Raw genomic sequence first — 18374 nt, 5'->3', positions numbered from 1 at the left:
GCCTCAGCCTCCCAAAGTGCTGGGATTACAGGCGTGAGCCACCGCACCCGGCCCCTTGTGGGTCCATTTTCCTTAGCTTCTTTATCCTTTTCTCTGCCATCTGCCAGGGCAACTCAAGCATTTCCACTTCGCTCAGCATGGCCTAATATTGCAGCAGGCTTCTAAGAGCCACTTCAGCAGTGAGTTTCACTCATCCTCTGGGGTCCTTATCAGGGGCCTGTGTCCCCCCCTCCCCGAGAATTGTCCCCTAGTCAAGGAAGTCTTGCTTTTCTAGTCTTATTTTCTGGTCTCCTTAAACAAGTACTCTCAAATCTGATTCCAAAGTTTTCCACTGGTTCCTGCTCGCTAATTCTTATAGGTCCTTTGATATATAATCTCTTTTCTCCCTATCAGGCCCAGCACTTCCCTGTCTTGAATATACTGCATTTGTTTATTGGCTTGGGAGACTGTAGAGGAATTGGGGGCAGCTCCTGAGAGGGCAACCTGTTGCCTTGCTGGAGAGGGATGCATTTTCATGGCCACAACCTCCCACCAGGTCCCCTGAAGCCAGCCTGTGAAAGTGGTAGTTCTTACTATGAAATGATGGGCCAGCCCGGCAGACCTGGAGGGTTCAGAGGGCTCTGCCAAGCCAACATCCTGAGAGGCATGCATTCAGATGCCCCCATCCCATGTTTCAGAGTCCCAGATTCCTCCAAACAGGGCCCTGACCTTAGCGTAACTGACTTGCTTTAGCTGAGCATTTAGGCATCTCTAGAGCTCTAGGACTATCAGATCCTCAGTCTGTTGCTCAGCTGTGGCAGTTCTCCCACTGCAGGAGAGGAGGACCCTTTTTTTTTTTTTTTTTTTTTGAGACGGAGTCTCGCTCTGTCGCCCAGGCTGAAGTGCAGTGGTGCAATCTCAGCTCACTGCAAGCTCCGCCTCCCGGGTTCACACCATTCTCCTGCCTCAGCCTCTCCGAGTAGCTGGGACTACAGGTGCCCACCACCACACCTGGCTAATTTTTTTTTTTGTATTTTTTTTAGTAGAGGCAGAGTTTCACCATGGTCTCGATCTCCTGACCTCGTGATCCACCCGCCTCGGCCTCCCAAAGTGCTGGGATTACAAGCGTGAGCCACCGCACCCGGCCAGGAGGACCCTTTTTAAAGCTACCAAACAGGTTCTCTAGCTCTCACAGTCTCTATTGCTTGTTATCACTTGGTAGGATGTCAACTTGGTAGTAATCAGTCAACTCTGCTCTCCCTGTAGCTGTCATTCCCCCACCACCATAGCACTCCAGTGCCTGGATCTCTGCACCTGCACTGCATTCTCCTCCACCAGGACATCTTCCCAAATCACCACTGATGAAATCTTCAGCAGTTGTGCCACCACCTTGTGCGAGGGACTATCCATGCCCCACATATCATTCAGGGTAGCATCCTCTTAGCCTATTGGGCAATGAGGGAGCCAGTCTCCAAACCCCATCTTACTCTTAGTTTCTCAGACCACTGCTGCCATTATTTGGGTTAGTTTGAGTTCTTTGAGAAGCAGAAGCTAAGATGGGATTGGATGTGCAGGAAACTCCTTAGGGAATACTTGTGCAGGATAAAGGAGAGGGAGCCGAAATAGGCAAGAAGAGCCTTCAGACGCAATGCAGGTCTGACCTCTGTGAGAGACGGGGAAGGAAGGGGGATCTGATAGGAGACTCTCAGGCTGCAGTCACAAAAGCTGCTCAGCCTGGTTGATGGGGCATCCTTGAGCCAAAGTCCGTCATTAAAAGAGTCTGTATTAGTAAAGAATGAGTCTGTATTAGTACAGAATGAGTCTGTATTAGTTGTGCCCTGCTTGCTCAGTCATTGGCTAGCAGCAGCTTGTAGAAAGGGTGTTCTATAAATGAGATGGGGGTGGGTCCAGAGGTCTGCAGCTGTAGCCATTAGTCAATTATGCTCCCTGCAGCCGGAGAGCTGAGGGATGCATTTTCATGGCCACAGCCTCCCACCAGGTCCCTTGAAGGCTACTTATATCACTATTGTTTGTGTATCTTGTGAGTCATAGAATAAGGAAGCCAAATCTAACCTCAGAGATGATTTCATGTGATGTCTTCATTTTAATGATGAAGGAAGAGAGACTTGAAAATTTAAAATAAACTTTCCCAAGGCACATGCATTTCAGATTGGACCATTTTATTTTGTGTCAGATATTCCACGCATTGCCGCACATTTGGCATTTCTGGCCCCAGGGACTAGATGCCAGTAGTCTCCCCGACCTCCTGCATCATGACAAACAAAATTGCTCCCCCACCACCTCATTTCTAAAAGCTCCCTAGAGGCAATAAAGTCCCAAGTAGTACCACTGAACAGCTCATTGATCTCAGAGTCAGAATTAATATCCAAACAAGACCCCTGTATAATGCACTTCCATAACATCAAGAGCGCCACTAAAACAAAAAATGCCTGAGGGAGTCACAACCATTCCTGCTTCAGAGAGTACTCTGCACCTCTTTAGCATTTATCTTTTTTTTTTTTTTTTTTTTTTTTGAGATGGAGTCTCACTGCGTCACCCAGGCTGGAGTGCAGTTGCGTGATCTCAGCTCACCGCAACCTCCACCTCCTGGGTTCAAACGATTCTTGTGTCTCAGCCTCCCGAGTAGCTGGGATTACAGGTGAGCACTACCACGCCTGGCTAATTTTTGTATTTGTATACAAATATAATGTTGGCCAGGTTGGTCTCAAAGTCTTGACCTCAAGTGATCCACCCACCTCAGCCTCCCAAATTGCTGAGATTACAGGCATGAGCCACTGTGCATGGCCCATAGTATTTATTTATTTTTATTTGTATATTTTTTTGAGACAGAGTCTTGCTCTGTTGCCCAGGCTGGAATGCAGTGGTTGCCCAGACTGGAATGCAGTGGTGCGATCTTGACTCACTGCAACCTCTGCCTCCCCGGTTCAAGAGATTCTTCTGCCTCAGCCTCCTGGGTAGCTGGAACTACAGGCGTGCACCACCACACCCGGCTAATTTTAGTATTTTTGGTAGAGGCAGGGTTTCGCCATGTTGGCCAGCCTGGTCTCAAACTCCTGACCTCAAGTTATCCACCCGCCTCGGCCTCCCAAAGTGCCGGGATTACAGGTGTGGGCCACTGCACCTGAGTACCCATAGCATTTATCTTGCATATATAAGCTCCTTAGACATCCTGGTTAGGAGACCCATGGTAGGCAATTTGGTCATAGTTCAAACTGACTTCCTAGTATCTTCATATGAGTGAATGAAATGCACTTCAGCATCAAACCGTTGCTTTCCCATCCTTTCCGAAACTGCTCTTCCATGTCTCTACCCCCATCTTTCTCTTCTAAATAAATGATGCTCCTCTGCAGCTAGTTGTTCAAGCTAAAAACTGGGGAAACTTCCTCTATTCTCCTGGGTGTTTAAATTTTATTTATTTTATTTTATTTTATTTTTGAGGCAGGGTCTCTCTCTGTTGCTCAGGCTGGAGTGCAATGGCACGATCACGGCTCACTGCAGCCTCGACCTCCTGGGCTCAAGTCACCCCCCCACATCAGCCTCCCAAGTAGCTAGGACCACAGGTGTATGCCACCACACCTGGCTAATGTTTTTTAAAAATATATTTTGTAGAGACAGGATCTCACTTTGTTCCCCATGCTGGTCTTGAACTCCCGGGCTCAAGTGATCCTCCTACCCTTGCCTCACAAAGTGCTGGGATTACGGGCATGAGCCACTGTGCCCAACCCAATTCTTCTCTTTCTTACACCCCAAATCCAATCCATGAGCAAATTCAATTGTCTCTGTCTCCAAAATCTAACCAATGTCTATCTGCTTCTCTCTATGCCCACAGCTACTGCATATCCAAGCCACCATCATCTCACTCATACCAATATAACAGCCTCCTATCTTTGTTCTCTGCTTCCTTTACAATATAGCAGCCACATAATATAATGTATTTTTCTTTTTTTTCTTTTTGTCTGTGTCTTTTGTTTTTTTTTGTTTTTTTTTTTTTGAGATGGAGCTTCGTTCTTGTTGCCCAGGCTGGAGTGCAATGGCGTGATCTCAGCTTACTGCGACCTCTGCCTCCCAGGTTCAAGCTATTATCCTCCCTCAGCCTCCCAAGTAGCTGGGATTACAGGCACCTGCCACCAGGCCCGGCTAAATTTTTTTGTATTTTTAGTAGAGACAGGGTTTCACCATGATGGCCAGGCTGGTCTTGATCTCCTGACCTCAGGTGATCCGCCCACCTCGGCCTCCCAAAGTGCTGGGATTACAGGCATGAGCCACCGCACCTGGCCAGAATATTTTCTTAAATATAAATCAGATTACATCTGATGTTAAAATCCTTACTTCCCTAAAGTAAAATCCACATGCTTTACCAAGCCTTATAAGGCCCTCATGATCTAGCCCCTGCCTACCTTGCTGATCTTGGCTCATGCCCCTGCCCTGCTCATTCACTATACACTGCCAGCTCTGCTGACTCTTGTTCTGTCCATTAAACACACCAAGCTCAGTCCTGAGGTCCATCGCCGTTCATTCTGCCTGGAATATTCTCCCACATCCTCTCTCAACTGGCTCCTTGATTCAGGTCTCAGTTCAAAGGTCATCTCTCAATGAGGCCTTCCTTGGCCACCCATACTAAAGCAGCCTCCACACTACCACATCCTCTAGCATATTACATACTCTGTTAGTTTCTTCATACGACTTACCACTATGCAACATCATTTTATTTATTTCTTCCCTCCCCCATCTAGAATGTAAGTTTCATCAGTGAAGGGGCTCTGTCTGTTTTCCTCATGGCTGCATCCCTAGCACCCACCTTAGCTGGGCATGGAGTGGGTTCTCAACATTGTGTGTGTTACATGAATGAATAGTACCTTTGAAGTACATGGTCCCCTTATAGCTAATGTCATTGCGGATTTTGATCATTGACATCAAGCTTTTGGCTTTCAATATACAGTATCCCAAATGTTGGGGTTTGTTGTTCTATACACTGCCAGTTGTAAGTATTGACTTCAACTGTCAACTGATAGACAATATTTGCTGTCAACTGTCAACTGATAGACAATGGAGTCTGCATAATTTCTAAAGAGAATCTTTATAAACATGAAGCCAAGGGTTCCTTGCCCTCTGAAAACTACTATACTAACTTTATTGGATTGGGAACTGATTCTTCTTTGTTAGCCCCCTAAATTCAGTAAAGGCCTCCTCTCCCTAACACATTTCTTTTCTTTCTTTCTTTTTTTTTTTTTTGAAATGGAGTTTCACTCTTGTTGTCCAGGCTGGAGTGCAATGGCATGATCTCAGCTCACCACAACCTCCGCCTCCCAGGTTCAAGCTATTCTCCTGCCTCAGCCTCCCGAGTAGCTGGGATTACAGGTATGCGCCACCATGCCCAGCTAATTTTGTATTTTTAGTAGAGACGGGGTTTCTCCATGTTGGTCAGGCTGGTCTCAAACTTCCGACTCAGGTGATCTGCCTGCCTCGGCCTCCCAAAATGCTGGGATTACAGGTGTGAGCCACCGCGCCTGGCCCTCCCTAACACATTTCTACAAGCTGCCATCTCCAACAGAGAAATGCGTTATTCAAGAAAACAATGTGGTTATATCTCAACACTTTTTAGGTGTTTTTTGTTTGTTTGTTTTGTTTTGTTTTTTTGAGAGGGAGTCTCGCTCTGTTGCCCAGGCTGGAGTGCAATGGTGCAATCTCAGCTCACTGCAACCTCCAACTCCTGGATTCAAGTGATTCTCCTGCCTCAGCCTCCCCAGTAGCTGGGACAACAGGCATGCACCACCATGCCCAGCTAGTGTTTGTATTTTCAGTAGAGACAGGGTTTTACCATGTTGCCAGGATGGTCTCGAACTCCTGACCTCAAGTGATCCTCCCGCCTCAGCCTCCCAAAATGCTAAGATTGCAGGCGTCAGCCACCACACCTGGCCTACTTTTTGGGTATATTTTTAACAACCTCAAACTAAACTGGCACACTTAAGTAGTAGAAGGTAAACTACAAATATCTTGAGAACCAGAAAAAAAAAAAAAAGGCTGGTCCATGAATAGAGAAAAATTTCTGTCCAACTTGGAGACTGTTAGGAGGGCACTGAGGGGAGGATGTCTTTTTGCACCAATTACTGATACCTAAAGGATAAAAGAGCTGGCCAGGCGTGGTGGCTCATGCCTGTAATCCCAGCACTTTGGGAGGCTGAGGCGGGTGGATCACCTGAGGTCAGGAGTTCAAGACCAGCCATGCCAACAGGGCGAAACCTCATCTCTACTAAAAATACAAAAATTAGGCCGGGTACGGTGGCTCATGCCTGTAATCCCAGCACTTTGGGAGACTGAGGGAGGTGGATCACCTGAGGTCAGGAGTTTGAGACCAGCCTGGCCAACATGGTGAAACCCTGTCTCTACTAAAAATAGTTAAATTAGATGGCTGCAGTGGCATGCGCCTGTAATCCCAGCTACTAGGGGTTTCTGGGGCAGAAGAATTGCTTGAACCTGGGAGGCGGAGGTTGCAGTGAGCCGAGATCACGCCATTGCACTCCAGCCTGGGGGACAAGAGCAAGACTCCCTCTCAAAAAAACAAACAAAAACAATTAGCTGGATGTGGTAGCATGAGCCTATAATCCCAGCTACTATGGGAGTGCTGAGGCAGGAGAACTGCTTGAACCCGGAGGTGGAGGTTGCAGTGAAGTGAGATCTCACCACTGCCCTCCAGCCTGGGCAACAGAGCGAGACTTCGTCTCAAAAAAAAAAAAAAAAAAAAGATAGAAGAGTCTTACAGCCAGGCGCGATGGCTCATGCCTATAATCACAGCACTTTGGGAAGCCAAGGTGGGTGGATCACCTGAGGTCGGGAGTTCGAGACCAGCCTGGCCAACATGGTGAAACACCATCTCTACTAAAAATACAAAAATGAACTGGGTGTGGTGGTGGGTGCCTGTAGTCCCAGCTACTCAGGAGGCTGAGGCAGGAGAATCGTTTGAACCCGGGAGGCAGAGGTTGCAGTGAGCCGAGATTGCGCCACTGCACTCCAGCCTGGGAGACAGAGTGAGACTCTGTCTCAAAAAAAAAAGTCTTGCTGACAGAACTGTATTTAGAATAAGAGAGGACAGAAGCTTTTCTAAGAATGCTTGCCATCCTAGACATTTCTGCTTTTATTCCCCAAGGAATGCAAACCATCTTGTTTTACATCTTAATTTTACCATTGAATCCATTTGCATGGCACTGTTACAAAGCATTTGAAAAACACATTCCAAAGCAGAACTCATTGGAAGCAAAGCCACTGGCCTCAAAATTTAGTGTCCAGTCGGGCTTTGCACCTGGTGGGAACTCGGCAAGTATATCAAACAGACCTGGATGCCTGAAAAGGTCCTGAAAGGAGAGACAGAGCCTCAGTTCTGCTCAGTCATGAGGCTCATTGTCAAAATTACCAAGAGTAGAGGTGAAAAAGTAGAGGATAGAGACGGTAATGAATAAATCCTAAAATGGCAACACTAAGTCTAAAATGAATATGAATTGAGGGCTCCACACAGAGATGCTCAGGAATTTTCATAGCTAGAGATGAAGCAACCACAGGCTATTACTGTGAGAAGCCCACAGTGAGACTCAGCCTTAACGATGGTGAGCATTTACTTTCCTCACCATTCTACACAAATGGAAGTTATTATGCATGCCTGTCCCCGTCTCCCCTGAGGGGTAGGGTTTCTAGATTCCTAAAACTCTGAGGTGGTGTTTTTGTTGTTGCCAGGTGGGGACCAAGGGCAAAAAACAATTGTTGAAGCGATTAGGTCCAGATTAAGTATAGCTTTATGGGCAAGGCTGAGACCTTGAATCCTATCCTTTGGCAGATCAGCAAACGCGGCGGTTCACTGAGAGCAGGGATAATTGATTCTCTTGCTACTGGTGGAGGAAGTAAAGGAGCAGCTGGGGTTTGCAACTGTTGGGGCAGATCAATTTCAAAAGAGGCCTGGTTATAGGAAACCTGTTGCAGGAGCCAGGCTGGGAGACAAAGGCGTGGGTGACCACAGCGATGCCCCATGGGAAGACCTCGGTGACATTTTGCCTGAACATAAGAGGATGATAGTTACACCCTGGTTCCTGGCGCTGCCTTTATCAGTCACAGTTACAGCAGCAACTCTCTTGCCTGAACAAGTGCAGATACAAAGAAATGGAAGGAATCTCCTACCTGGGGGTCACAAACAAATACCATACCCATCATCTCCTCTGCTTCCTGGGCACACAGCTACATTCTCTTCCCCAGCCTCCCTTGTGTTAAGTGTGGCCAGTGACTGTGTTCCAGCCAATGAAATGCGACTGGAAATGCTGCTGGCCACGCTCAGCCCTGGTGCCTCAAACCTCTCATGCACAATCGTTACTCTCTCTCCTCTCCACTGGCGGAACAGAGACATCTTTGGGAAGCTAACAGTGATGCAGCCATGGGGTGGAAAGAGCCTGGCCCTGAGTGACGGCTCAGCCACAGTGGGCTACAGCATGAAGGCTAGGATTTGGGGATTCCCTACAACAGTTGACATGCCCTGAATAATACACTTTGGAACTGCAACTGCTAACGTCCCGTTGCCTGATAGAGTCTCACAAGTCCCACTGATGGAATTACAGGCCTGGGAGATGTGGCTCCACACACCAGAGCTGCCTCTGCAGAGCGTGCACTGCTGGGCTGTGGGGTGTCCACATCTGTCCCTGCTGCCCAGGCAGGCATAATGGGAGATACAGCCTTTCCATCAGGCAGGGTGAAGCTACTGCTGTTGCTCTAACTCGAGTTGGAGGCTGGATAGAAGAGAGTGTTTGCATAGACCCCCACGTCTTTCTCCTTACATCCTGAGGCACGCATGTGTCCGTGGTGTCTGTGTTTGCTTGGTTGGTTTTTATTTGTCTGTTTTTTGTTTTTTTGAGATGGAGTCTTGCTCTGTTGCCCAGGCTGGAGTACAATGGCGCGATCTTGGCTCACTGCAACCTCTGCCTCCTGGGTTCAAGTGATTTTCCTGCCTCAGCCCTCCGAGAAGCTGGGATTACAGGCATGGGCCACCACACCCAGCTAAATTTTGTATTTTTAGTAGAGACAGGGGTTTCACCATGTTGGCCAGGCTGGTCTTGAACTCCTGACCGCAGGTGATCCACCTGCCTTGGCCTCCCAAAGAGCTGGGATTACAGGTGTGAGCCACTACTTCTGGCCGCTTGTTTGGTTTTTTAAACTTGTGAGAGTGTGTGGTAAAACACATGTACATCAGAAAATTGTTTATTTGAACCATTTTCTTGCTTTTCTTCTATTACAACAGAGGCCTTGATAAGGATCATTCATCCTCATTCCAGTTGTGTGGGGCCATTTCCTGCAGCTCCCTTTCCTCACATCCCCAACATACCATGTGGTGGCAATTCCTTCTTCCCCTTCCTCCATCTCCAGAACAGTCTCTGGATTCCACCACAGCAGGAGCTGCAGTCAGGCACTCCCCAGTCTGTTTGGTGGGGTTCTGTTCTACTGAAAATTTCCAGAGGTATCTTCTTATTCACCCAGCAACCCCAGCCGGAAGGTGTAATAAGCCTTTTCTGAGTTCACCTTTTTTTTTTTTGAGACAGAGTCTCACTCTGTCACCCAGGCTGGAGTGCAGTGGCGCGATCTTGGCTCACTGCAACCTCCGCCTCCCTGATTCAAGCAATTCTCCTGCCTCAGCCTCCCAAGTAGCTGAGATTACAGGCACATGTCATCATGCCCAGCTAATTTTTGTATTATTTTAGTAGAGACAGGGTTTCACCATGTTAGCCAGGCTGGTCTCGAACTCCTGACCTTGTGATCCACCTGCTGCAGGCTCCCAAAGTGTTGGGATTACAGGCGTGAGCCACCGTGCCTGGCCATGAGTTCACTTTTAATTGCCATCCTCTCACTGAAGTAGCCAGGTCAACTAGGGAGTCTCAAAGTAGTATGAGGAAATTTGGAGAGGACTAAGCTTGGCTGCAAGAAGAGGTTTTGGTTGGGCCAAGTGTAAACCCACTCAAGTGCTCAGTGACCCAGACATACAAATGCGTGTGTTAATGGCAGCTTCTCTCTTGCCTCTCCCCGACTGATACTCTCTTCTAGAAAAGCCATGCTTTGCTGTAACTATTGGAACCTCTAGAGCTTATCTGGGCCAGAGCTCTTTGCACAAGTTAGAAAAAAGCCCCTGCTCCGGCTGACACAGCCCTGCCCTGCAGCCTCAGCTTGGCTGGTAGAGGGCAGGCTGGATTTCAGCCTCTTCTTGACCTTCAGCCAGCTGCTTTGTGCAGCGCACAAACTCCACACCTGTGGTGTTGGCCCCTTCCCACCTGGCTGCTAAAAATCTCTCCCAAACGTTGCCATGAGTTACAACCAGTTCCTCCCAGCTCCATCTCATCACTGTCACCCTTGGGGATCTTAGGGTGACCAGAGGTGATTTTTAGTTACACTGTCCTAAACGGAATTCTGTGGGCTGATCCAAAAATACAAGTATCTTAAAGTCATTGTTCTTATGAGGAAATGTATTCCTAGGTCTTTTCAAGTAAGCAACTTAAAAATACATCTTTAGGCTGGGCGCAGTGGCTCACGCCTGTAATCCCAGCACTTTGGGAGGCCGGGGCGGGCAGATCACCTGAGTTTGGGAGTTCAAGATCAGCCTGACCAACATGAAGAAACCCTGTTTCTACTAAAAATACAAAATCAGCCAGGCGTGGTGGTGCGTGCCTGTAATCCCAGCTACTTGGGAGGCTGAGCAGGAGAACTGCTTGACCCACGGAGGCGGAGGTTGCAGTGAGCCGAGACCGTGCCGCTGCACTCCAGCCTGGGTAGCAAGAGTGAAACTCTGTCTCGAAACACCAACAACAACATCTTTAGGAGACAAACTGCCCACTAAAAATACCAGATCTGCCTATAATGTATTTGACTTTCTTCTCCTCACCCCTTAAGCTTGTGAACAACTGTGGCTCACTCTACCTTCCACCTTGGCTGATTCAGATTTGACGTTGGCTCACTCAGACTTTGGCCTATAAAGTTCACAAGCTTTAGAGAATAGATTTCTGGATGTACTATTTTCTTTGAAACCTGAACCCCAAGCCAAGGGTGTGTCTTTGTAAATGACTGATTTAATTAAAAAATGGGCCCATGCTGATTATACAGATTTCTTCTCTTGGAATGCTTATTTTGGTGCTGTCCTAAAACTGATGTTTTGCAGCTGATGGATTAGGAGGACAGATGTTTTCGCTTGGCCTTCTCTCCTTTATATTTCTCATCTGGGCATCATAATAATAATATCAAGAGACAAACAGAGCTGAACTCAACACCAACACTTGACCTCATTTCTGATTTATGAATTCTCCCTGTGACCACGCAGTTTGAGGAGAAGGCTGCCTCTGAAATGTGTTTTGCATTTTAATATTTTTTCATACTAGCCTCCTTCTTTGTCAAGCCACTGTGTGTGCAGCTGGCTTAACTTGCTGACTAGAAAATTGAAATATACTTCTATCCAGCAGCCAAAAACAAAGGGAAAAATTGTCTTTCTAAGAGCTGTTTAGCTGCCTGCGTTTCCCCCACCCCATCCCTCCTATTGTATATGAACAATCCCCACAAGAATCGAAGCTGCTTTTGGATTAATGTCAGTTGCAGAATTTCTCACGAGTTTCTTGGGTAGCACTGAAAACGTGAGGGTTCTGTCATCTCAGCGTGGCTCCATGAAGTGTCCTACCCTGCTCCAGAGGACGAATTGGAGACGCTTCTTAACCTTGCGGGACTCAAGTCATCTGGCAAGCCAGATTTTGGGATAAAAAGTGTCTAGAGGCCAGACGCGGTGGCTCATGCCTGTAATCCCAGAACTTTGGGAAGCCAAGATGGGCGGACCACCTGAGGTCAGGAGTTCGAGACTAGCCTGGCCAACATGGTGAAACCCCATCTCTACTAAAAATACAAAAATTAGCCGGGCGTGGTCACGGGCGCCTTGGGAGGCTGAGGCGGGAGAATTGCTTGGGAGGTGGAGGTTACAGAAAGCCAAGATCGCGCCATTGCACTCCAACCTGGGCAACAAGAGCAAAACTCCATCTCAAAAAAATAAAAATAAAAGAATGACAGTTTGTCTCCAAGCTTGTCCAGGTTGGTGCATTATAATGACACACTGCAGATGCCAGGCCCTGCAATCCTTAGACAAAGAAGAGGGGCTGTCGCTTTTTCAGGACATGGACTTCAGAGAATCGTGAGGCTACCTGGCCACAGGAAACGAGAACATGATCCTCAAACCCACACCAGTGAGCACAATCAGGAAGCCTTGTTATGACTGGGCAGCAAAGGAGAAAGTGGGTTCAGTGAGATCTGTCTGCAGATGCGCTGGGCTGGGCTGAGGCTTCAGCACACATAAGCTTCCTGATCATTCAGCATTCTCCTTTGTACTTTTTTTTCTTTAAGACACCTGTGTTTTTTGGCTGCCATGGGGGTGGGAGGAAGCCAAGCTTGGCAGCCTCTTCTGATCTGGTGTTAACAGCACCATACAGTAATTTCCAGCAATTATCTCCCTATCGTAAAAGTTCTGTGGAGAGATTCGTGACACTTTTTTTTTGTGCTGTTCCAATGCATACATTTAAACGGGGAACAAATTCTGTCCATATGGTGTCTCCTCTCTCTTCCCAGGTTCCCAAGTGCTTGGCCATGCCCAGCTATGAGTGGCTGCATACACAAAGTAAGGCTTGCTGGTATAGACACTGGGGACAAGCAGTGATTTTGGGATTCTGCTGGTGCCAGAATCACTTACTTTATTCTCTTCTTTCTGATAGCTGGAGGACAAAGGGCCTTCCACCAATCCTAGAATTCATAGGTTATGACGTTCATAAGCTACTCCTTACCTGGGATTAGGCCTGGTTACCTGGTTAATTCCTCCCATGGCTCCATGAACTTTGCCTTCATGGCACTGTTAACAGTTTGTAATTGTAGATTTGTGTGTGTGTGGGTGATTATTTATGTCTTCTTATTAGACTATGCTATGAGCTGAATCGTGTTCCCCAAAATTTATATGTTGAAATCCTAACACCCAATGTAGATAATTCAGGAGAGAAATCTTTGGGAGATAATTCGATTTAGATGAGCCCATGAGGCTGGGGAACTTCATGATAGGATTAGTGCCCTTGTAAGATGAGACACCAGACAGCTTGCTGTCACTGGCATGCTCTGTCTCCCTCTTTGTCTGCCATATAAAGACACAGTGAGAAGGTTGCCTTCTGCAAGCCAGGAGGAAAGCCCTTACCAGAACTTGATCATGCTGGTACCCTGATCTTGGACTTTCAGCCTACAGAGCTGGGAGACAATAACTTTCTGCTCTTTTTTTTTTTTTTTTCTTTTTTTGAAATGGAGTCTCGCGCTGTCGCCCAGGCTGGAGTGCAGTGGCGCAATCTCGGCTCACTGCAAGCTCCGCCTCCCGGGTTCACGCCATTCTCCTGCCTCAGCCTCTCCGAGTAGCTGGGACTACAGGCGCCCGCCACCACGCCCGGCTAATTTTTTGTATTTTTTAGTAGAGACGGAGTTTCACCATGGTCTCGATCTCCTGACCTCGTGATCCGCCCGCCTCGGCCTCCCAAAGTGCTGGGATTACAAGCGTGAGCCACCGCGCCCAGCAACTTTCTGTTCTTTAAGCCACCAGTGTATGGTATTTTGTTATGGCAGCCTGAGCAGATGAATACAGACAGTAAACTTTATGAGAACACAAGCCACATCTGTTCTGCACATCACTGAACCCCAGCACCAAGCACAGAGCTTGGCATATGGTGGGGCCCAATAAATATTTACTAAATGAATGAAAGAGTGAATAAATGTACAAACGAAGCTTGAAGAAATCACAGAAAGTAAGTCTAGTGCCTTCACCTAATAGATGAACAAACGAGGTTACATTTCCAACTTGTCCAAGTCTATGAAGCTTGTTTTTTTGTTTCACATATATAAGGACAGATTGAATGTGTCAATTCCAAACCATTAATTGAACATCTATTTTTGTTATGTTAGAGAATTCAAAGGTCAATAAAATGCAATTTCTTTTTAAAATTTTTTCAAGGGACAGTGTTTCCCTCTGTCACCTAGGCTGGTCTCAAGCTCCTGACCTCAAGTGATCCTCTTGCCTCGGCCTCCCAAAGCACTGGGATTATAAGCATGAACCACTGTACCCAGCCCAAAATGCAATTCCTATTTTTAAAAAGCTTTCGTCTTGCCAGGTATGGTGGCTCATGCCTGTAATTTTACCACTTTGGAAGGATGAGGTGGGAGGATCACTCCAGACCAGTTTGAGCAACTTAGTGAGACCCAGTTAGCTGGGCATGGTGTCGTGCCTCTGTAGTCCTAGTTGAGGCTGAGGTGGGAGGATCACTGGAGCCTGGGAGGTCAAGGCTGCAGTGAGCTGTTGTCACACCACTGCACTCCAGCCTGGGTGACAGAGTGAGGCTCTGTCTTAAAAATAAACAAAAACACCTTTCATCTAAACAGCAGTTTAGCCAGTTAAGATAAACAATAGTGACTGTTCATTAAGTGCTTACTAATACATTATTTTATTTCATGTTTACAACAATCCTATGGAATAGATCATATTATCCCCATTTAACAAATATGAAAAGGCAAACTCAGAGATAGTGTTGCTGAATTGTATTAAGCTTTTACTAGGTGCCAAAATTGTTCTACATGTTTTACCTCCATTTATAAATTCATTTAATGCCCCAGGCTTCACTAGGGAAGGATCCACTTCCAGACTCAGTCATGTGCATTTGTTGGACTCAGGTCCTCATTGGCTGTTGGACAGAGACAGTTCCTTGCTATGTGAGCCTCTCCAAAGCAGCCTTCACAACATGGCAGCTTGCTTTCCCTGGAGGAAGGGCTGAGTCGAAGTTTAAATCTTTGTAACCTAACCTCAGCAATGACTTTTCATATCACCATGGCCATTTTATATTCATTAGCAGCAAGTCACTAGATCCAGCCCCCACTCAAAAGTAGGGATTAGACAGGGTGTCAACAGCAGGAGTCAGGGATCACAGGTCACCCCACAGGCTGCCCACCACAGCAAGGTTACTTTAATAATTCAAAATCAATCTGTGTAATTTGTCATATTAATAGTACAAAGGAGAAAAATATGATCACCTCAATAGATTAAAAAAAATCTGGGCCAGGCACAGTGGCTTATTCCTGTAATCTTAGCAGTTTGGGAGGCCGAGGTGGGCGGATCACTTGAGGTCGGGAGTTCAAGACTAACCTGGCCCACATGGTGAAACCCTGCCTCTGCTAAAAAAAAAAATACAAAAATTAGCCGGGCGTGGTGGCTGGGGCCTGTAGTCCCAGCTACTTGGGAGCCTGAGGCAGGAGAATGGCTTGAACCTGGGAGACAGAGGTTGCAGTAAGCCAAGATCACACTGTTGCACTCCAGCCTGGGCGACAAAGCGAGACTCTGTCTCAAAAAAAAAAAGAAATATTTGATAAAATTTAATATCCACTGATGATAAAAATCCTTAGCAAACTAGAAATGGGAGCAATTGTTCTTATTCTGGAAATAAGATATAAAATAACATATAGTAGATTGCACTTCTTCACCCCTCCTGTTTCGCACCTTTTGCTATATAATTTTGCAATGCCCTCAATCGTGGGCAAAGTTACCCTTGACTCTGGACTCAGGCCTATGGCTTGCTTTGGCCAATGGGATATTGGCAGATGTGATGCAAGTAAAAATTTGAAATGAGCTCGCCTACTGGGGTTTGCTCTTTTGTTCTTCTACTCTTTACCATGAAAAGAACCTGCCTAAGCTGCTCCTTCTGGTTCCAGGAAGAAGATATGAAATGCATAGAACACAAGTTCTCCAGCTAAGGTACTCAGTCAAGCCCAGCTGAGAACAGAGCTCCTAGCTGCGCTGCAGATGCATGCATGAGCTCAGCCAAGACCAGCAGAGTGATCTAGCTAAGCATAGCCCAGATCACCTGATTGCCACATATGTGTAAGACATAAGTATCTATTGTTACATGTCACTTTCTTTGTGGTTCTTTTGTTATCCAACAAAAGCTAATTGATACAGGTTATCTACAAAAATACCTCAGCAAGTATCAACTTAATGATGAAATGCTAAAAGCTTTCCTTTGAGACTGGAAACTTGCTAAGTTTGCCTGCTACCACTTCTATTTGACCTTGAATGGATACCTTAGCCAATGCAACATGGCAAGAAAAAGAAATAACAGAAATAAGGATGGAAAAAAAGAAAGAAAGCTGTCATTATGTACATAGACAATCCTAAAGAACCTTCAGATCAAGTTTTGGAATTTTATCTAGGTCACTGAATTCAAATCAACACACATAAACCAATTGTATGTTCTATATACCAGTAACAAAAATAATTGTAAACTGAAATGTTTAAATATAACATCTGGCTGGGCGTGGTGGCTCACACCTATAATCCCAGCGCTTTGGGAGGCCAAGGTGGGCAGATCACGAGGTCAGGAGATTGAAACCATCCTGGCTAACACAGTCAAACCCTGTCTCTACTAAAAATACAAAAAATTAGCCAGGCGTGGTGGTGGGCACCTGTAGTCCCAGCTACTCGGGAGGCTGAGGTAGGAGGATCACTTAATGCCAGGAGTTCAAGGCTGTAATGCAGTATAAGCATGCCTAAGGATGGCCACTGCACTCCAGCCTGGGCAACCTCACCTCTGTTTGTTTGGTTTTTCAATCAAATATCTAGGAGTAAAACAAATGAAAGATTTTCAACATCTCCATATAGAAGACTATTATGAAAAACTAAAGATTTTTTTAAAAGAGAGAGAAAGCCAAATGATGCTTATTTGACTGTGGTGCACTTCAGTGTAAGGATGATTCATAATCTGTCACTCATGATTGATGGCCTTGGAAAAGAAAAAAAAACAGGAGTTACATCATATTCATGATTGGAAGACTCCATATGTCAATATTCGATTGTGAACTGTAAATATGTCAGTTGTCCCCAAATTTATCTCCTTGGTACATTCTGAAAATTCTCAACAGATTTTTGTTTTTTTTGAGACGGAGTTTTGCTCTAGTTGCCCGGGCTAGAGTGCAATAGCGCGACCTCGGCTCACCACAACCTCCCCCTCCCAGGTTCAAGCAATTCTCCTACCTCAGCCTCCCGAGTAGCTGGGATTACAGGCGTGCACCACCATGCCCAGCTAATTTTGTATTTTTAGTAGAGACAGGGTTTCTCCATGTTAAAGCAAGAATAATTAAAGCAATCTTGGAGAAGACAAAAATGGGAGGATTTTTTTCACAGAAAAATTAAACCAATATAATTAAGGCTGTGATTTTGGCTCAAAAATAAACAAATAAACCAAAGGAGCAGAACTGAGAGCCTAGAAACAGACTGACACATTTATGGATGTTTAATTTATGACAAACGTGGTGCCCTTGAATGGTCTTTTTAATAAATGCTTCTGGAACGGTTGAGTATCTATGGAAGGAAGGAAGGATCTTGACCCTTATCTTACTGTATACATAAAAAATCAACTCCAGTTGAATTATATGTAAATCTAAATGTGAAAACTAAAACAATAAAGATTCTAGAGGATATCACAAGATAATATCTCTAAGATCTTGGGGGTAGGAAAAGATTTATTAAACAGGACACAAAAACCACTAATTACAAAGGAAGTAACTGATACATAGACCAGGGATTGGCAAACTACAGCCCTCAGGTCAAATCTGGCCACCTGTTTTTGTTATCCCAGCACTTTGGGTGGCCGAGGAGGGCAGGTCAGTTGAGCCCAGGAGTTTGAGACCAGCCTGGGCAATGTGGAGAAATCTTGCCCTACAAAAAATACAAAAATTATCAGGGTATGGTGGCACATGCCTGTAGGCCCAGCTACCCAGGAGGCTGAGGGGAGCCTGAGCCTGGGCGGTCGAGGCTATAGTGAGCCATGACTGGGCCACTGCACTCCAGCCTGGGCAATGTAGTGAGACCCTGTCTCAAAAAAAAAAAAATATATATTGATGATGAAGTATAGGAACATGGAAGAGTATGATATTATACAAAGTAAAGGAAGCAGGAGGCACGGTGGCATGCATGCTATAATAACAACTATGGAAAATATGAGTGCATCAGGCCAAGGAAGAAAGGGTGTTTTACAAAAAATAAAAAATAGTTGTCTAGGGTAGCAAGTTTTCTCAAAATGATTCCTAAAATTGTTGCATAGTCTTTCTATGAATGACAAACTAAGAAAGAAGGGAATGACTTTTTTTCTTTGAGAAATCCCATTTTTCCCAAAAATGTATTATAGGTTGTTAAATGCTACGCTGCTGAGGTTCTTAAAAAGAGATTAGCCTGCCCCGTAAGGGTTGTGATGGCAGGAATTCTGGCTTCTATTTCTAGCCCTGTTGACAGACTGATGATGAAACTCATGCAAGCCCTT

General features: G+C 45.9%; 1 non-coding gene across 1 annotated transcript; it reads left to right on the top strand.

Moving 5' to 3' along the window:
- Window positions 1-16762: 16762 nt before the first annotated feature.
- Window positions 16763-16839, top strand: LOC116481324 (small nucleolar RNA SNORD83). The gene has a single exon (XR_004251491.1). It is a non-coding gene; the product is annotated as a small nucleolar RNA SNORD83 (small nucleolar RNA).
- Window positions 16840-18374: the final 1535 nt, after the last annotated feature.

Source organism: Hylobates moloch, unplaced genomic scaffold, assembly GCF_009828535.3.
Source record: "Hylobates moloch isolate HMO894 unplaced genomic scaffold, HMol_V3 SCAFFOLD_13, whole genome shotgun sequence".
Classification (NCBI taxonomy): Eukaryota; Metazoa; Chordata; class Mammalia; order Primates; family Hylobatidae; genus Hylobates; species Hylobates moloch.
This window is presented reverse-complemented; position numbering and strand designations above follow the sequence as displayed.